Source organism: Ranitomeya variabilis, chromosome 2 (genome assembly GCF_051348905.1).
Source record: "Ranitomeya variabilis isolate aRanVar5 chromosome 2, aRanVar5.hap1, whole genome shotgun sequence".
Classification (NCBI taxonomy): Eukaryota; Metazoa; Chordata; class Amphibia; order Anura; family Dendrobatidae; genus Ranitomeya; species Ranitomeya variabilis.
In genome coordinates, this window is record NC_135233.1 from 613,359,215 (window position 1) to 613,379,471 (window position 20,257).

Genomic DNA, 20,257 nt, shown 5'->3' on the forward strand with positions numbered 1-20,257 from the left:
CATAGACCAGCAGACTGCTCTCCTGAAATACTCTGTGCTGCTGTCACCCTGCTCCCTCCACCACATATCTCCCAGAATCCTTGCTGCCTGCCATCCTCGGTGACTGTCTACTTGTCAGTACAAGGCTGCCGTCACACGTTCAGCATTTGGTCAGTATTTTACCTCAGTATTTGTAAGCAAAAACCAGAAGTGGGTGATAAATGCAGAAGTGGTGCATATGTTTCTATTATACTTTTCCTCTATTTGTTCCACTCCTGGTTTTGGCTTACACATACTGAGGTAAAATACTGACCAAATACTGATAGTGTGACGGCAGCCTTACTCTGCAGTCACCAACAAAATGGCTGCTCACTGTGTTCCTGAATATCATCCTCTTATCCCTTAGCAAACGCATGGAAGGGGAGGAGTGACATCACACACGTCAGCAGACTCCGCCCATAATTACTGCAGAGCAGTAATGTGAGCTAGTTGTACACTAGGTTTTTCTGAAATTTCAGCAGCTGCTCCCCCTAGTGTTTAAAAGTGGAAATTCCAAAACTTTTCAAATTATTTTTCATATTTTACTAAATTATAAACAAATGAAAATATTTTTTAAGAAAATTTAAACATTAATTCTTTACATTTTTACAATTGCTGTAAAAAAAATTTTTTTTATGGCACCTTCCCTTTAAGACTGGAGTTTCGCACCCCACTTAATGATTTCAGCACATATTACAACTGGCATGCTAATGCCCCCTAGAAAAGTCGTGTAATATCTTGGTTAAGTTACACCGCTGCACTGGCATAATTTTTTATTAATTTGACAGCCAGGTTTCACCATGCCAGACCTATTCCAGGTCCACCCATTTTGGTGACACTTGCAGTGACTGGAATAGAAAAAGGGCAAAAGGTGCAACATTTTTGAGCACAGAATGTTTTCAACATTTTAAAATGTTTTACTCCAGAATTCAGGTATCTTGGTGAATTGAGCCCTTTATTCCTTCATAGGAACTACTTATTGCATGGAATACAGTGAAATTTCAAAGTGAAATTTCAACGTAAGATCGCAGATTAATATACACAGAAAATAAGGAAATTTAAAATTTTGAAGTGGTCTTTTGGAGATATTTTACTGTAGTTGGGTGTCCTCGAATGTGCTTAGTGATCTATACAGATAATGTTTAATGTAGCTACCTGGCATCTGTTACTTGTGCTGGGTATCCCAGGCTCCGCTCCCTTCCCCTTGGTCCACTGCACTTTGTTGCGGTCCACGTCAGGATTTGCAGTTTGCCCGATGTTGATCTATGACACTTTCCCTAGACTTATTTAAGGCCCATTGACACAAACACCTGTGTCTCGGTGTTGAGTCTCTAGACCTCTTTGCTTAGTGCGCTCCATCTTCTGTGATTTACTTGCTTCCATCCGTGCTAGGTTCCACTTCATCCATCCTACTGCTCCTGACTTTGCCAAGTCCTTGTTGCCCATGTGCCTTCCAGCTTGCTGCATCAACGCCCAAGGTCTGTGTGCCCATCTGGACCTGGGGCTGTGAGGGTCCCCCTCACCCGTTGAGCCTTACAGCGTCATTAACGTCATTCAGTGCTAAGACATGTGCAGGATTGGCAGGTATCAAAAATGTGTTCTAGTCCAATGCACAGGATACGTGCATGATAACTCCTGACCATGCAGGCATCTTGGCGGTTGTGTGGGGTATAACGTCATTGCCACTGCTCACTTCCCATGTGGCTAACCCATTTAAGAATTCTCATTTGGGGTCAATATTTAGGGGATCTTTCCTGAGGTTTGTATTAGAATGAGGAGCACAGATCTGGAAACAGTAATAGTTGAGGAGGGACTATTCTTGGGTCTATATTTATTAAGTGGAACTGGTCTGTGCATCACATTTCTGAATGTCCCTGATGTTGTAACATGGCGTGCAGTGGTAGCTGAAGGCGAGGTACTTGTCTGTTGTGCCTCGGAATGCTTCATAAAAGACACGGTCCAGGCTGGGTGTGTGGACTTGTGCTGTGAGGGCGCTACGCCCATACAGGCCCATGTTGCCATTGGTTAAATCTGTCCAGGACCTGATCACTCATTTCCACAAGGAGACGACCAGTTCACTTTAAATAACAGTACTTTACTGAACAGTTCTACTTTATACACCAGATAGTGGGTACATATCTTTCAGCAAGTTTCAGTTGTACAGAGCATGTTCAACACATCTGCAGTTCCATCTGGATTGTTTCCGTTCTGACTGCTCTTGCGAGCAACTCACTGTCTGTTGCTGGCAGAACTTAGGTTTCTCACAGTACAGTGCAAAATATTTTAAAATACCACATTAACGCATGACATTATACACACTGCGATTTCACCAGACAAAACTAAGTAAGAACGGAGTTCTTGGATCTGTGTATATATGTTGTAATTATTCAGTGTCATTGCACGTGTAAACCCTGTCAATGGCCCTGGCTACCTGTAAGCCAAGATCCATACACCTCAGCTACTGCCAGGAAAGTGGTCTACCAGTAACTAGGGCACACGCAGTTTGTAAGTTAGAGGAAGTAAAAAAAAACATCCGATAGAAGGAAGTTGACTTAGAATTGTTCCTCTTAACCCGTGTTCCTACCGATGGCCAGATCACTATGATTATGAACTAATTTAGATAGCGGGAGGGCAATTTACCATATCTAGGGCATCAAGGTGCCCTGTCCTAGCTCTGAACTCCATCCTTACCCACTGACCGCAAGTACATGCTACTGACAATATTATCCAGTCTTAATTCTTATCGAACCAATGTGTACTGATTTTAAGAGCATTGGCAGACCACAAATGTACCTTTTCCAAAGACTGCTGATTGCAAACTGTCAACATCTGGGACAGGACAGATCTATAGAGAGCTGTCTACTGTAGTGCTCTGCATCTTCCACTCTTTGTGCCATGTCGGCAATTTAAACCCTCTAAACAGTTTCCTCCCAGAAGTGTCAGGATTTCTAGAAAATCAGTGATTACGTCTCTGAGCTTTCATCTGCTTTTAAAGTGTCAGAGGACCTCAGCAGGAGTTAGGATACCCCTGTCTCACCCTTCCAGTATGAGGACACTGTAATTGCATTTTATTCCATCTTAAGATCACTAGTTTATTTGCCAGTAACTCAACTTATGGTTTCCTCCAAAGTAACATTTCTGCATGATTATTGCAGTTACTGTAAAACGGGGAAAAAAAAGTATTAATTTAATTTCCATTTACCATAATGGTAATCTTTATTTTGCGATTGAAATGTAACCCCTTATGTACAGGTTGTAAATGAATGCTTAGAAATTAAGACTGTATAAGACAGATTTGTGAATGTTTGTAAAATAAAATTTGATGTGCCTATAACAGTCTTGAGGTCCGGGAATATTACAGAAAAATCCAGCCGGAAGGCATTCCCTCAAGTTCGTTTACCCCTACCCAAATGAAAAAAAGAGCTCTGGGAAAAGTACCCATGTTCTCCTGTAAATTGGAAGATCTGTCATTGCAAGCATACAGAGGAGATGTATAAAAACTGGTACAAAGCAAATGAGAAGAAGTTGCCACTTTGAATAGTTGCCCAATTCATCTTGTGGCTATTTTCTACCATACAGTCCCCCGAAAAATTCAAGAAAGAATCTGACTAGTTGCCACAAGCAATTAATCAATCAGACCTGGAGATACTGGAAAAAGTGTGCCTTCCATGCCTTGATTAGATTGATGCTAACTAAACTGAGATACAGAGACTAGGGAACTGCATGATGATGGACAAAATAACACAAGAAGTTAAGTCAACAGGTGAAAGACATTGAACAAAAATGTGGTTGGAGAAAAGAGATGATGAAGACAACCAAAGGAAAAAAAACAAGGAATGAGACAATCCAGAAGCTAGTGGTGACGCCAGAACCAGGAGAAAGGTTTAAATAGAGGTCTTTGCGACCTTCCCAGAGAAGGACTTAAGGGGGTGTGCAGCACCTGGATATTGATGGCCTATGCTTTGGGTAGGTCATCAATGTCAGCTTGACATGGATCAAACACTTGGCACTCCCTACCAATCAGCTGATGTCTGGAGCTCTGGCGGCACAGATCCGGAACAGCACAGCTACATGGAGGTTCTCAGATATTGAAGTGAATATGATCTGAGCTGCAGTACCGGAGAGCTGCGACAACACAGTGTAGGGAGTTGTGTTGCTTTGGCTCCAAACACTGTGGACCTCTGGTGCTGTGGAAGCAGATCAGTGAGGGGTTGGGCGTCAGACCCCCATCTAACTGATACTGATGACTGATCCTGATTATAGATCATCAATATCAAGGTACTGGACTACCTTTAAAGAATTGCATTACTACAATAAAAGGCATAATGGGAGTCCATGCGTGCAGGGCAGTATTTGCCACTAGGCACTTGAGGGCACGTGCCTAGGGCGGGACGATGCGGGGGGTGGCACCTGAGCAAGGTTTTTTTTTTTTTTAAGTCCTGGGTCACCTCCCGACCGACCGCCCCCCCCCCCTGGCCGCCCGCCCACCTGCCTCCCTCCCACCCACCCTCCTTGAAGACGATACTCACCCTGCTCCAGCGATGCCTGGTCTCAGTGTCTGCACCGCTGCTCATCCTGAATGAGCGGTCACGTGGTACCGCTCATTAAGGTCTTGAATATGGGCATATTCATGACCTTAATGAGCGGTACCACATGACCGCTCACGCAGGAAGGTGCTGCGTGAATATGAGGGACGGGGGACAGGGGACAGGGGATGGGGGATGAAGGAGGATGGTAAGCCGTGCCATAAAAGATGGGAGCAGGAGCAAGACCGGGGGGTGGAGAGATGAGCCATGCATACAGGGGGGGAATATGAGCCACGCATACGGGAGGGGGGGTGGAATATGAGCCATGCATACAAGAGGTGGGGGGAATTATGAGCCATGCATACAGGGGGGGATTATGAGCCATGCATACAGGGGGAATATGAGCCCTGCATACAGGAGGGGGGGATATGAGCCATGCATACAGGAGGTGGGGGGAATTATGAGCCATGCATACAGGAGGGGGGATTATGAGCCATGCATACAGGAGGGGGGGAATATGAGCCATGCATACAGGAGGGGGGTGGAATATGAGCCATGCATACAGGAGATGGGGGGGAATTATGAGCCATGCATACAGGAGGGGGGGATTATGAGCCATGCATACAGCAGGGGGTGGAATATGAGCCACGCATACAGGAGGTGGGGGGAATTATGAGCCATGCATACAGGAGGGGGGGAATATGAGCCATGCATACATGAGGGGGGGAATATGAGCCATGCATATTGGATGGGAGGGAGATGAGCCATGCATACAGGAGGGAGGATATGAGCCATGCATACAGGATGGGGGGAGATGAGCCATGCATACAAGATGGGAGAGGGGCATTATACAGTATTGAGCATCATGTGGGGTCATTATAAAGTATGGAGCATCATGTGTGGCCATTATACAGTACGGAGCATCATGTGTTGGCATTATACAGTATGGAGCATCATGTGTGGCCATTATACAGTATTGAGCATCATGTGGGGCCATTATACAGTATTGAACATCATGTGGGGTCATTATACAGTATGGAGCATCATGTGTGGCCATTATACAGTATGGAGCATCATGTGTGGCCAATGGCCATTATACAGTATTGAGCATCATGTGTGGCCATTATACAGTATGGAGCATCATGTGTGGCCATTATACAGTATAGAGCATCATGTGTGGCCATTATACAGTATAGAGCATCATATGTGGCCATTATACAGTATGGAGCATCATTTGTGGCCATTATACAGTATGGAGCATCATGTGTGGCCATTATACAGTATGGAGCATCATGTGGGGCCATTGTACAGTATTGAACATCATGTGGGGTCATTATACAGTGTGGAGCATCATGTGTGGCCATTATACAGTATCTCCATACTGTGTGGTGCCATCATGTGTGGCCAATGGCCATTATACAGTATTGAGCATTATGTGTGGCCATTTGTCATGTTCCCAATGGCAGGGAATTAAACACAACATGGGCAAAAACAGGACGAGCTCTAGGGTGATGGAACCTGAGCTGACCGCGATCCTGAACCTCAACACTCAACTAACAGCAGCCGGGGAACGTTCCTGGGGGGACTCTAGACATCTCGCGCCAGCCGGAGATCTAGCTACCCCTATCAGAAGAATCACAGACCTATCTTGCCTCCAGAGAAATATTCCCACAGAAATAGCAGCCCCCCACATATAATGACGGTGAAATGAGAGGAAGGCACAAACGTAGTTATGAAAACAGATTCAGCAAAATGAGGCCCGCTTAAGCTAGATAGCAGAGGATACAAAAGGTGAACTGCGCGGTCAGCTTAAAACCCTTCAAAATACCATCCTGAAATTACTTGAACTCATGTGCCAACTCATGGTACATGAGTGGTAATTTCAGCCCACTAGAGCAACCAGCAGCAGAGAATTACATATCTGCAAGCTGGACTAAAAACATGAAAGCAAACATGAAACAGGGAAATCCAGACTTAGCTTGTCTTGAAGGCCTAGGAGCAGGTAGCAAAGGTAACAGAGGCACACTGATACATTGATAGCCGGCAAGGGAATGACAGGAAAGCCAGGTTAAATAGGAAACACCCAGCCTCTGATGGACAGGTGGAAACCAGAGACCGCAACCCACCAAAGTCACCCAGTACCAGTTGTAACCACCAGAGGGAGCCCAAAAACAGAATCCACAACAGTACCCCCCCCTTGAGGAGGGGTCACCGAACCCTCACGAGAACCCCCAGGGCGATCAGGATGAGCTCTATGGAAGGCGCGGACCAAATCAGTCGCATGAACATCAGAGGCGACCACCCAGGAATTATCCTCCTGACCATAACCCTTCCACTTAACCAAATACTGGAGTTTACGTCTGGAAACATGAGAATCCAAGATCTTCTCAACAACATACTCCAATTCTCCCTCCACCAGCACCGGAGCAGGAGGCTCAACCGAAGGAACAACGGGCACCTCATACCTCCGCAATAACGACCGATGGAACACATTATGAATAGCAAACGATGCTGGGAGATCCAAACGAAAAGATACAGGGTTAAGAATCTCCAAGATCTTATAAGGACCGATGAACCGAGGCTTGAACTTAGGAGAAGAGACCTTCATAGGGACAAAACGAGAAGACAACCACACCAAGTCCCCAACAAGAAGTCGGGGACCCACGCGGCGACGGCGATTAGCAAACTGCTGAGTCTTCTCCTGAGACAACTTCAAATTGTCCACCACCTGATTCCAAATCTGATGTAGCCTGTCCACCACCATGTCCACTCCAGGACAATCCGAAGGCTCCACCTGACCAGAGGAAAAACGAGGATGAAACCCCGAATTACAAAAGAAAGGAGAAACCAAAGTAGCAGAACTAGCCCGATTATTAAGGGCAAATTCGGCCAGTGGCAAAAAGGCAACCCAGTCATCTTGATCAGCAGAAACAAAACACCTTAAATAAGTTTCCAAGGTCTGATTAGTTCGCTCCGTCTGGCCATTCGTCTGAGGATGGAATGCAGACGAGAAAGACAAATCAATGCCCATCTTAGCACAAAACGTCCGCCAAAATCTAGACACAAACTGGGATCCCCTGTCAGAAACGATATTCTCCGGAATCCCATGCAAACGAACCACGTTCTGAAAAAATAAAGGGACCAACTCAGAGGAGGAAGGCAACTTAGGCAAGGGTACCAAATGAACCATCTTAGAAAAGCGGTCACACACAACCCAGATAACGGACATTTTCTGTGAGACAGGGAGATCTGAAATAAAATCCATGGAAATGTGCGTCCAAGGCCTCTTCGGGATAGGCAAGGATAACAACAACTCACTGGCCCGAGAACAGCAAGGCTTAGCCCGAGCACACACTTCACAAGACTGCACAAAGGTGCGCACATCCCTTGACAAGGAAGGCCACCAAAAAGACCTGGCCACCAAGTCTCTAGTACCAAATATTCCAGGATGACCAGCCAACACAGAAGAATGGACCTCGGAGATGACTCTACTGGTCCAATCATCCGGAACAAACAGTCTTTCTGGTGGACAACGATCAGGTTTATCCGCCTGAAACTCCTGCAATGCAGGTCGCAAGTCTGGGGAGACGGCGGACAATATTACCCCATCCCTAAGGATACCAGTAGGCCCAGAGTCTCCAGGAGAGTCAGGCACAAAACTCCTGGAAAGAGCATCTGCCTTCACATTCTTTGAACCTGGCAGGTATGAAACCACAAAATTGAAACGAGAAAAAAACAACGACCAACGAGCCTGTCTAGGATTCACACGCCTGGCAGACTCAAGGTAAATCAGATTTTTGTGATCAGTCAAGACCACCACACGATGTCTAGCACCCTCAAGCCAATGACGCCACTCCTCAAATGCCCACTTCATGGCCAAAAGCTCCCGATTACCCACATCATAATTGCGCTCGGCGGGCGAGAATTTTCTAGAAAAGAACGCACATGGCTTCATCACCGAGCCATCGGAACTTCTCTGTGACAAAACCGCCCCCGCTCCAATCTCGGAAGCATCAACCTCAACCTGAAAAGGAAGTGAAACATCTGGTTGACATAACACAGGAGCAGAAGAAAACCGGCGCTTAAGTTCCTGAAAGGCCTCCACAGCCGTAGGAGACCAATTAGCAACATCAGCACCCTTTTTAGTCAAATCAGTCAAAGGTTTAACAACACTGGAAAAATTAGTAATGAACCGACGATAAAAATTAGCAAAACCCAAGAACTTCTAAAGACTCTTAACAGATGTAGGTTGTGTCCAGTCACAAATCGCCTGAACCTTGACGGGATCCATCTCAATAGTAGAAGGAGAAAAAATGTACCCCAAAAAAGAAATCTTCTGGACTCCGAAGAGACATTTTGAGCCCTTCACAAACAGAGAATTGGCCCGCAGGACTTGAAACACCTTCCTGACCTGTAGAACATGAGACTCCCAGTCATCAGAAAACACCAAAATATCATCCAAATACACAATCATAAACTTATCCAGATATTCACGGAAAATATTGTGCATAAAGGACTGAAAGACTGAAGGAGCATTAGAAAGTCCAAAAGGCATTACCAAATACTCAAAATGGCCCTCAGGCGTATTAAATGCGGTTTTCCACTCATCACCCTGCTTTATCCGCACAAGATTATACGCACCGCGAAGATCTATCTTAGTGAACCACCTAGCCCCCTTAATGCGAGCAAACAAATCAGTCAATAATGGCAATGGATACTGATATTTGACTGTAATCTTATTCAGAAGGCGATAATCTATACAAGGCCTCAGGGAACCATCTTTTTTTGCCACGAAAAAAAAAACCTGCTCCCAGAGGGGACGAAGATGGACGAATATGTCCCTTTTCCAAGGACTCCTTAATATAATTCCGCATAGCAGTATGCTCTGGCACTGACAGATTAAATAAACGACCCTTAGGGAACTTACTGCCAGGAATTAATTCTATAGCACAGTCACCATCCCTATGAGGAGGGAGCGAATTGAGCTTAGGCTCCTCAAAAACATCCCGATAGTCAGACAAAAACGCAGGGACCTCAGAAGGAGTAGATGAAGCGATTGAAATCAGAGGTGCATCATCATGAACCCCCTGACATCCCCAGCTTAACACAGACATTGTTTTCCAATCCAGGACTGGATTATGAGTTTGTAACCATGGCAGACCAAGCACTAGTACATCATGTAAATTATACAGTACAAGGAAGCGAATCACCTCCTGATGAACGGGAGTCATGCGCATGATCACTTGTGTCCAGTACTGCGGTTTATTCATAGCCAATGGTGTAGAGTCAATTCCCTTCAAAGGAATAGGAACTTCCAGAGGCTCCAGACTAAAACCGCAGCGTTTGGCAAATGACCAATCCATAAGACTCAGGGCAGCGCCCGAATCCACATAGGCATCGACGGAAATGGATGACAGTGAACAAATCAGAGTTACAGACAAAATGAACTTAGACTGCAGAGTACTAATGGCAAAAGATTTATCAACCTTTTTTGTGCGTTTAGAGCATGCTGATATAACATGAGCTGAATCACCACAATAAAAACACAATCCATTTTTCCGCCTATAATTTTGCCGTTCACTTCTGGACTGAATTCTATCACATTGCATAGTCTCAGGTGCCTGTTCAGAAGACACCGCCAACTGGTGCACAGGTTTGCGCTCCCGTAAACGCCGATCAATCTGAATGGCCATAGCCATAGACTTATTCAGACCTGTAGGCGCAGGGAACCCCACCATAATATCCTTAATGGCCTCAGAAAGACCATCTCTGAAGTTTGCAGCCAGGGCGCACTCATTCCACTGAGTAAGCACCGACCATTTCCGAAATTTTTGACAATATACTTCCGCTTCATCATGCCCCTGAGAGAGGGCTAATAAAGCCTTTTCAGCCTGAATCTCCAGGTTAGGTTCCTCATAGAGCAATCCCAGTGCCAGAAAAAACGCATCCACACTGAGCAATGCAGGATCCCCTGGTGCCAATGCAAATGCCCAATTCTGAGGGTCGCCCCGCAGGAAAGATATTACAATCTTGACCTGCTGAACAGGGTCTCCAGAGGAGCGAGATTTCAAAGAAAGAAACAATTTGCAATTGTTCCTGAAATTCAGGAAGGTAGATCTATCTCCAGAAAAAAACTCTGGAATAGGAATTCTAGGTTAAGACATAGGAGTGTGAACAACAAAATCCTGTATATTTTGAACTCTTACAGCAAGATTATTCAGGCTGGAAGCCAAACTCTGGACATCCATGTTAAACAGTTAAGGTCAGAGCCATTCAAGGGTTAAGAGGAGGTAAGAAGCAGCTAGACAGCAATTAAGGGCTAGGCAGCAAAACTCTGAGGGAAAAAAAAAAAAAAAATTCCCTTCAACACTTCTTTTTCTCCTGCTTCAGCCCAAACAATTAACACTTTGTGGGCCGGCTATACTGTCATGTTCCCAATGGCAGGGAATTAAAGACATAACACGGGCAAAAACAGGACGAGCTCTAGGGTGATGGAACCTGAGCTGACCGCGATCCTGAACCTCAACACTCAAATAACAGCAGCCGGGGAACGTTCCTGGGGGGACTCTAGACGTCTCGTGCCAGCCGGAGATCTAGCTACCCCTATCAGAAGAATCACAGACCTATCTTGCCTCCAGAGAAATATTCCCACAGAAATAGCAGCCCCCCACATATAATGACGGTGAAATGAGAGGAAAAGGGCACTGTTATGACCCCAATGGCGAGGGTCTCAGAGGAACGTGGAAGTCTGCAGAGTACAAAAATCCAGCTCATAGGGCAGTGGTAACTGGGTTGACCATATATCTACTCCTAACGCCAACACTAGAAGTAGCCGGGGATCATTCCTACGTTGATTCTAGATGACACGCGCCAGCCGGAGAATCTAGCTACCCCTAGTAGAGGAAAACAAAGACCTTTCTTGCCTCCAGAGAAGGGGACCCCAAAGCTGGATAGAAGCCCCCCACAAATAATGACGGTTAGGTAAGAGGAAATGACAAACACAGAAATGAACCAGGTTTAGCACAGAGAGGCCCGCTTACTGATAGCAGAATAAAGAAAGGTAACTTATATGGTCAACAAAAACCCTATCAAAATCCACACTGGAAATTCAAGAACCCCCGAACCGTCTAACGGTCCGGGGGGAGAACACCAGCCCCCCTAGAGCTTCCAGCAAAGGTCAGGATATAGATTTGGAACAAGCTGGACAAAAATACAAAACCAAAAGAAATAGCAAAAAGCAAAAGGCAGACTTAGCTGATATAACTGGAACCAGGATCAGTAGACAAGAGCACAGCAGACTAGCTCTGATAACTACGTTGCCAGGCATTGAACTGAAGGTCCAGGGAGCTTATATAGCAACACCCCTAACTAACGACCCAGGTGCGGATAAAAGGAATGACAGAAAAACCAGAGTCAAAAAACTAGTAACCACTAGAGGGAGCAAAAAGCAAATTCACAACAGTACCCCCCCCTTAGTGAGGGGTCACCGAACCCTCACCACGACCACCAGGGCGATCAGGATGAGCGGCATGAAAGGCACGAACTAAATCGGCCGCATGAACATCAGAGGCGACCACCCAGGAATTATCCTCCTGACCATAGCCCTTCCACTTGACCAGGTACTGAAGCCTCCGCCTGGAGAGGCGAGAATCCAAGATCTTCTCCACCACGTACTCCAACTCGCCCTCAACCAACACCGGAGCAGGAGGCTCAGCAGAAGGAACTACAGGCACAATGTACCGCCGCAACAAGGACCTATGAAATACATTGTGAATAGCAAACGACACAGGAAGATCCAGACGAAAAGATACAGGATTAAGGATTTCCAATATCTTGTAAGGCCCAATAAAACGAGGTTTAAATTTGGGAGAGGAGACCTTCATAGGAACAAAGCGGGAAGAAAGCCATACCAAATCCCCAACGCGTAGTCGGGGACCCACACCGCGGCGGCGGTTGGCAAAGCGCTGAGCCTTCTCCTGTGACAACTTCAAGTTGTCCACCACATGATTCCAGATCTGCTGCAACCTATCCACCACAGAATCCACCCCAGGACAGTCAGAAGGCTCCACATGACCCGAAGAAAAGCGAGGATGGAAACCAGAGTTGCAGAAAAAAGGCGAAACCAAGGTGGCGGAACTAGCCCGATTATTAAGGGCAAACTCAGCCAACGGCAAGAATGTCACCCAATCGTCCTGATCAGCAGAGACAAAACACCTCAAATAAGCCTCCAAAGTCTGATTGGTTCGCTCCGTCTGTCCATTAGTCTGAGGATGGAAAGCAGACGAAAACGACAAATCAATGCCCATCCTACTACAAAAGGATCGCCAGAACCTGGAAACGAACTGGGATCCTCTGTCTGACACAATATTCTCAGGGATGCCGTGCAAACGAACCACGTTCTGGAAAAACACAGGAACCAGATCGGAAGAGGAAGGCAGCTTAGGCAAAGGAACTAAATGGACCATCTTGGAGAAGCGATCACATATCACCCAGATAACGGACATGCCCTGAGATAGCGGAAGATCAGAAATGAAATCCATGGAGATATGTGTCCAAGGTCTCTTCGGGACAGGCAAGGGCAAGAGCAAACCGCTGGCACGAGAACAGCAAGGCTTAGCTCGAGCACAAGTCCCACAGGACTGCACAAATGACCGCACATCCCTTGACAAGGAAGGCCACCAAAAGGACCTGGCCACCAGATCTCTGGTGCCAAAAATTCCCGGGTGACCTGCCAACACCGAGGAATGAACCTCGGAAATGACTCTGCTGGTCCACTTATCCGGGACAAACAGTCTGTCAGGTGGACAAGACTCAGGCCTATCAGCCTGAAATCTCTGCAACACACGTCGCAGATCCGGAGAAATAGCTGACAAGATAACTCCATCTTTAAGAATACCAACAGGATCAGCGACTCCAGGAGCATCAGGCACAAAGCTCCTAGAAAGAGCATCGGCCTTCACATTCTTTGAACCTGGTAAATACGAGACAACAAAATCAAAGCGGGAGAAAAACAATGACCAGCGGGCCTGTCTCGGATTAAGGCGTTTAGCAGACTCGAGATACATCAGATTTTTGTGATCAGTCAAGACCACCACACGATGCTTAGCACCCTCGAGCCAATGACGCCACTCCTCAAATGCCCATTTCATGGCCAACAACTCCCGATTGCCCACATCATAATTTCGCTCGGCAGGCGAAAACTTCCTAGAGAAAAAGGCACAAGGTTTCATAACAGAGCAACCAGGGCCTCTCTGCGACAAAACGGCCCCTGCCCCAATCTCCGAAGCATCCACCTCAACCTGAAAGGGAAGTGAGACGTCAGGCTGGCACAAAACAGGCGCCGAAGTAAACCGGCGTTTCAACTCCTGGAAAGCCTCCACGGCAGCAGGAGCCCAGTTAGCTACATCGGAGCCCTTCTTGGTCATATCCGTCAAAGGTTTCACAATGCTAGAAAAATTAGCGATAAAACGACGGTAGAAGTTAGCGAAGCCCAAGAACTTCTGAAGACTCTTAACTGACGAGGGCTGAGTCCAATCAAGAATAGCTCGGACCTTGACTGGGTCCATCTCCACAGCAGAAGGGGAAAAAATGAACCCCAAAAAGGGAACCTTCTGTACACCAAAGAGACACTTTGAGCCCTTGACAAACAAAGAATTTTCACGCAAAATTTTAAAGACCAACCTGACCTGCTCCACATGCGAATCCCAATTATCATCACCCAGATAAACAATCAAAAATTTATCCAGATACTTCCGGAAAATGTCATGCATAAAGGACTGAAAAACTGAAGGCGCATTGGAGAGCCCAAAAGGCATCACCAAGTACTCAAAATGACCTTCGGGCGTATTGAATGCGGTTTTCCATTCATCACCTTGCTTAATGCGCACAAGGTTGTACGCACCACGAAGGTCTATCTTGGTGAACCACTTGGCACCCTTAATCCGGGCAAACAAGTCAGACAACAGCGGTAAAGGATACTGAAATTTGACAGTGATCTTATTTAAAAGCCGATAATCAATACAAGGTCTCAAAGATCCGTCCTTTTTTGCCACAAAAAAGAATCCCGCACCAAGAGGGGAAGAAGACGGACGAATATGTCCTTTCTCCAGAGACTCCTTGATATATGAACGCATAGCGGTATGTTCAGGTACCGACAGATTAAACAGTCTTCCCTTAGGAAATTTACTGCCTGGGATCAAATCTATAGCACAGTCACAGTCCCTATGAGGAGGCAGTGCACTGGACTCAGACTCACTGAAGACATCCTGATAATCAGACAAATACTCCGGAACTTCCGAAGGCGTAGAAGAAGCAATAGACACAGGCAGGGAATCCCCATGAATACCACGACAGCCCCAACTTGAGACTGACATAGCCTTCCAGTCCAGGACTGGATTATGGGTCTGTAACCATGGCAGCCCTAAAACAACCAAATCATGCATTTTATGTAAAACCAGGAAACGTATCACCTCGCGGTGTTCAGGAGTCATGCACATGGTAACCTGTGTCCAATACTGCGGTTTATTTGCTGCCAATGGTGTAGCATCAATACCCCTAAGAGGAATAGGATTTTCTAATGGTTCAAGAGTAAAACCACAGCGCTTAGCAAATGAGAGATCCATGAGACTCAGGGCAGCACCTGAATCTACAAACGCCATGACAGGATAAGATGACAGTGAGCAAATCAAAGTTACAGACAGAATAAATTTAGGTTGCAAATTACCAACGGTGACAGGACTAACAACCTTAGCTATACGTTTAGAGCATGCTGAGATAACATGTGTAGAATCACCACAGTAGTAGCACAAGCCATTCCGGCGTCTATGAATTTTCCGCTCATTTCTAGTCAGGATTCTATCACATTGCATTAAATCAGGTGTCTGTTCAGACAACACCATGAGGGAATTTGCGGTTTTTCTATCACATTGCACCGAATTAGGTGTCTGTTCAGACAACACCATGAGGGAATTTGCGGTTTTGCGCTCTCGCAACTGCCGGTCAATTTGAATAGCCAGTGCCATAGTATCATTCAGACCTGTGGGAATGGGAAAACCCACCATAACATTCTTAATGGCTTCAGAAAGGCCATTTCTAAAATTAGCGGCCAGTGCACACTCGTTCCAATGTGTCAGCACGGACCATTTCCGAAATTTTTGGCAATACACTTCAGCCTCGTCCTGCCCCTGAGACATAGCCAGCAAGGCCTTTTCTGCCTGAATCTCAAGATTGGGTTCCTCATAAAGTAAACCGAGCGCCAGAAAAAACGCATCAAGATCAGCCAATGCCGGATCTCCTGGCGCCAGCGAAAAAGCCCAATCCTGAGGGTCGCCCCGTAAGAACGAAATAACAATTTTTACTTGCTGAGCAGAATCTCCAGATGAACAGGGTCTCAGGGACAAAAACAATTTACAATTATTCACGAAATTCCTAAACTTAAACCTGTCTCCGGAAAACAGTTCAGGAATCGGTATTTTAGGTTCTGACCTAGGATTTCTGATAACATAGTCTTGTATGCCCTGCACACGAGTAGCCAGCTGGTCCACACTTGTAATCAAGGTCTGGACATTCATGTCTGCAGCAAGCATAGCCACTCTGAGGTAAAGGGGAAGAAGAAAAAAAAAAACTCAGAATCTTCTTTCTTATAATCCCTCTTCTGCAATGCATTAAACATTTAATACTGGCCTGGCAAACTGTTATGACCCCAATGGCGAGGGTCTCAGAGGAACGTGGAAGTCTGCAGAGTACAAAAATCCAGCTCATAGGGCAGTGGTAACTGGGTTGACCATATATCTACTCCTAACGCCAACACTAGAAGTAGCCGGGGATCATTCCTACGTTGATTCTAGATGACACGCGCCAGCCGGAGAATCTAGCTACCCCTAGTAGAGGAAAACAAAGACCTTTCTTGCCTCCAGAGAAGGGGACCCCAAAGCTGGATAGAAGCCCCCCACAAATAATGACGGTTAGGTAAGAGGAAATGACAAACACAGAAATGAACCAGGTTTAGCACAGAGAGGCCCGCTTACTGATAGCAGAATAAAGAAAGGTAACTTATATGGTCAACAAAAACCCTATCAAAATCCACACTGGAAATTCAAGAACCCCCGAACCGTCTAACGGTCCGGGGGGAGAACACCAGCCCCCCTAGAGCTTCCAGCAAAGGTCAGGATATAGATTTGGAACAAGCTGGACAAAAATACAAAACCAAAACAAATAGCAAAAAGCAAAAGGCAGACTTAGGTGATATAACTGGAACCAGGATCAGTAGACAAGAGCACAGCAGACTAGCTCTGATAACTACGTTGCCAGGCATTGAACTGAAGGTCCAGGGAGCTTATATAGCAACACCCCTAACTAACGACCCAGGTGCGGATAAAAGGAATGACAGAAAAACCAGAGTCAAAAAACTAGTAACCACTAGAGGGAGCAAAAAGCAAATTCACAACAGGGCACAAACGTAGTTATGAAAACAGATTCAGCAAAATGAGGCCCGCTTAAGCTAGATAGCAGAGGATACAAAAGGTGAACTGCGCGGTCAGCTTAAAACCCTTCAAAATACCATCCTGAAATTACTTGAACTCATGTGCCAACTCATGGTACATGAGTGGTAATTTCAGCCCACTAGAGCAACCAGCAGCAGAGAATTACATATCTGCAAGCTGGACTAAAAACATGAAAGCAAACATGAAACAGGGAAATCCAGACTTAGCTTGCCTTGAAAGCCTAGGAGCAGGTAGCAAAGGTAACAGAGACACACTGATACATTGATAGCCAGCAAGGGAATGACAGGAAAGCCAGGTTAAATAGGAAACACCCAGCCTCTGATGGACAGGTGGAAACCAGAGACCGCAACCCACCAAAGTCACCCAGTACCAGTTGTAACCACCAGAGGGAGCCCAAAAACAGAATCCACAACAGCCATTATACAGTATGGAGCATCATGTGTGGCCATTATACAGTATAGAGCATAATGTGTGGCCATTATACAGTATAGAGCATCATGTTTGGCCATTATACAGTATTGAGCATCATATGTGGCCATTATTGTTGTGAACTCTATTTTTGGGCTCCCTCTAGTGGTCACAAGCGGTACTGTGTAGTGTTGTCTTTCTGCAGGTTGGCAGCATCAGCTGGTTTGTTATCCTTGGCTGGTTTCCTATTTAGCTCACCTGGATACTCAGTTCCTTGCCTGCTATCAATGTATTCAGTGCTCTTCAGATTCCTTGTGACTACCTTGCTCCCAGTCTCTCCAAGACAAGCTAAGTTTTTGTTTGTTCATTTTTTGATTATCAGCATTCATCATGTTTCTTGTCCAGCTTGCTAAAATGTGATTTCCTCGCTTGCTGGTTGCTCTAGGGGACTGAGTTTCTCCCCCCACACCGTTAGTTGGTGCGGGGGTTCTGGAAATCTCAGTGTGGATATTTTGTAAGGGTTTTTTACTGACCGCACAGACCCCTTTTCTATTTTCTGCTATCTAGTATTAGTGGGCCTCATTTGCTGAATCTGCTTTCACCCCTGTGTATGTGCCTTCCTCTTACCTCACCGTTATTATTTGTTGGGGGCTTCAATATCTTTGGGGATTATTTCTCTGGAGGCAAGTGAGGTCTTTCTCTCTCTCTAGGGGTAGTTAGTTCCTCAGGCTGGCTCGAGACATCTAAGATTTTAGGCACGTTCACCGGCTACTTCTAGTGTGTTTGGATAGGTTCAGATTTGCGGTCAGTCCAGTTTGCCACCTCCCTAGAGCTTGTCCTATGTTTGTTACTTAGCTGGAGTAATTTGTGATCCTCAACCACTAAGGATCATAACAGTATAGCAGGCCAAAAAGTGTTTAATGCATCGCAGAAGTGGGATAAAAAGAAGACCTGAGTACATTTTTTTTCTCCTCCCGCTTTTCCTTTGCTGCAGGCTGTTTAGCTTCTTTCATCCCCTTGAACTCTGGGTGGTATTGAGCTCAGCTGCAGACATGAATGTTCAGACTCTGACTTCTAGTGTGGATCATCTTACTGCACGGGTGCAAAGTATTCAGGATTTTGTTATTCATAGCCCTATGTCAGAACCAAAGATACCCATTCCTGAGTTGTTTTCTGGAGATAGATCTAGGTTTCTAAATTTTAAGAATAATTGTAAGTTATTTCTATCTCTGAGACCTCGTTCCTCTGGTGATTCCGCTCAGCAAGTTAAAATTGTTATCTCCTTGTTGCGTGGCGACCCTCAAGATTGGGCTTTCTCTCTGGCGCCAGGAGATCCTGCATTGCTTAATGTAGATGCATTTTTTCTGGCTCTTGGACTGCTTTATGAGGAGCCTAATCTTGAGAATCAGGCAGAAAAAGCGTTGCTGGCTATCTCTCAAGGTCAGGATGAAGCAGAGGTGTATTGTCAAAAATTTTGGAAATGGTCGGTGCTTACTCAATGGAATGAGTGTGCCCTGGCTGCAAATTTCAGAGAAGGTCTTTCTGAGGCCGTTAAGAATGTTATGGTGGGGTTTCCCACCCCTACAAGTCTGAGTGATTCTATGGCTTTAGCCATTCAGGTTGATCGGCGTTTGCGGGAGCGCAAATCTGCTCATCCTTTGGCGGTATTTTCTGAACAGAGACCTGAGTCTATGCAATGTGACCGAACTCTGACCAGAATTGAGCGACAAAGTCATAGACGTCAAAATGGGTTGTGCTTTTACTGTGGTGATTCTACTCATGTTATCTCAGCATGCTCTAAACGCTTAAAAAAATTCGCTAAACCTGTCACCATTGGTACTATACAGCCTAAATTTATTTTGTCTGTTACTTTGATTTGTTCTTTGTCATCCTACCCGGTTATGGCTTTTGTGGATCGGGTGCTGCCCTGAATCTGATGGATTTGTCGTTTGCCAGGCGCTGTGGTTTTGTCCTGGAGCCTTTAGAATTTCCTATTCCTCTGAGGGGAATTGATGATACGCCATTGGCTGAGAATAAGCCTCAGTATTGGACGCAAATGACCATGTGCATGACTCCCGTACATCAGGAGGTGATTCGCTTTCTTGTTTTGTATAATTTGCATGATGTTGTCGTTTTGGGTCTGCCATGGCTGCAGGCTCATAATCCAGTTTAAGATTGGAAAGCTATGTCTGTGTCAAGTTGGGGTTGTCAGGGAATTCATGGCGATACTCGGTTGGTGTCTATTGCTTCTTCCACTCCTTCTGAGGTCCCTGAGTTTTTGTCTGACTACCAGGATGTATTTGATGAGCCCAGGTCCAGTGCCCTGCCCACTCATAGGGATTGTGACTGTGCTATAAATTTAATTCCTGGTAGTAAATTTCCTAAGGGATGACTTTTTAATTTGTCTAGACCAGAGCATGCCGCGATGCGGAGTTATATAAAGGAGTCTTTGGAGAAGGGACATATTCGCCCATCCTCTTTCCCTCTTGGTGCAGGATTTTTTTTTGTGGCCAAGAAGGACGGTTCTTTGAGACCTTGTATAGATTATCGTCTTCTGAATAAAATCACAGTCAAATTTCAGTATCCTTTGCCATTATTGTCTGATTTGTTTGCTCGGATTAAGGGTGCCAGTTGGTTCACCAAGATAGATCTCCGTGGTGCGTATAACCTTGTGCGCATTAAGCAGGGAGATGAATGGAAAACAGCATTTAATACGCCCGAAGGCCATTTTGAGTACTTGGTGATGCCTTTTGGACTTTCTAATGCTCCTTCTGTGTTTCAGTCCTTCATGCATGACATCTT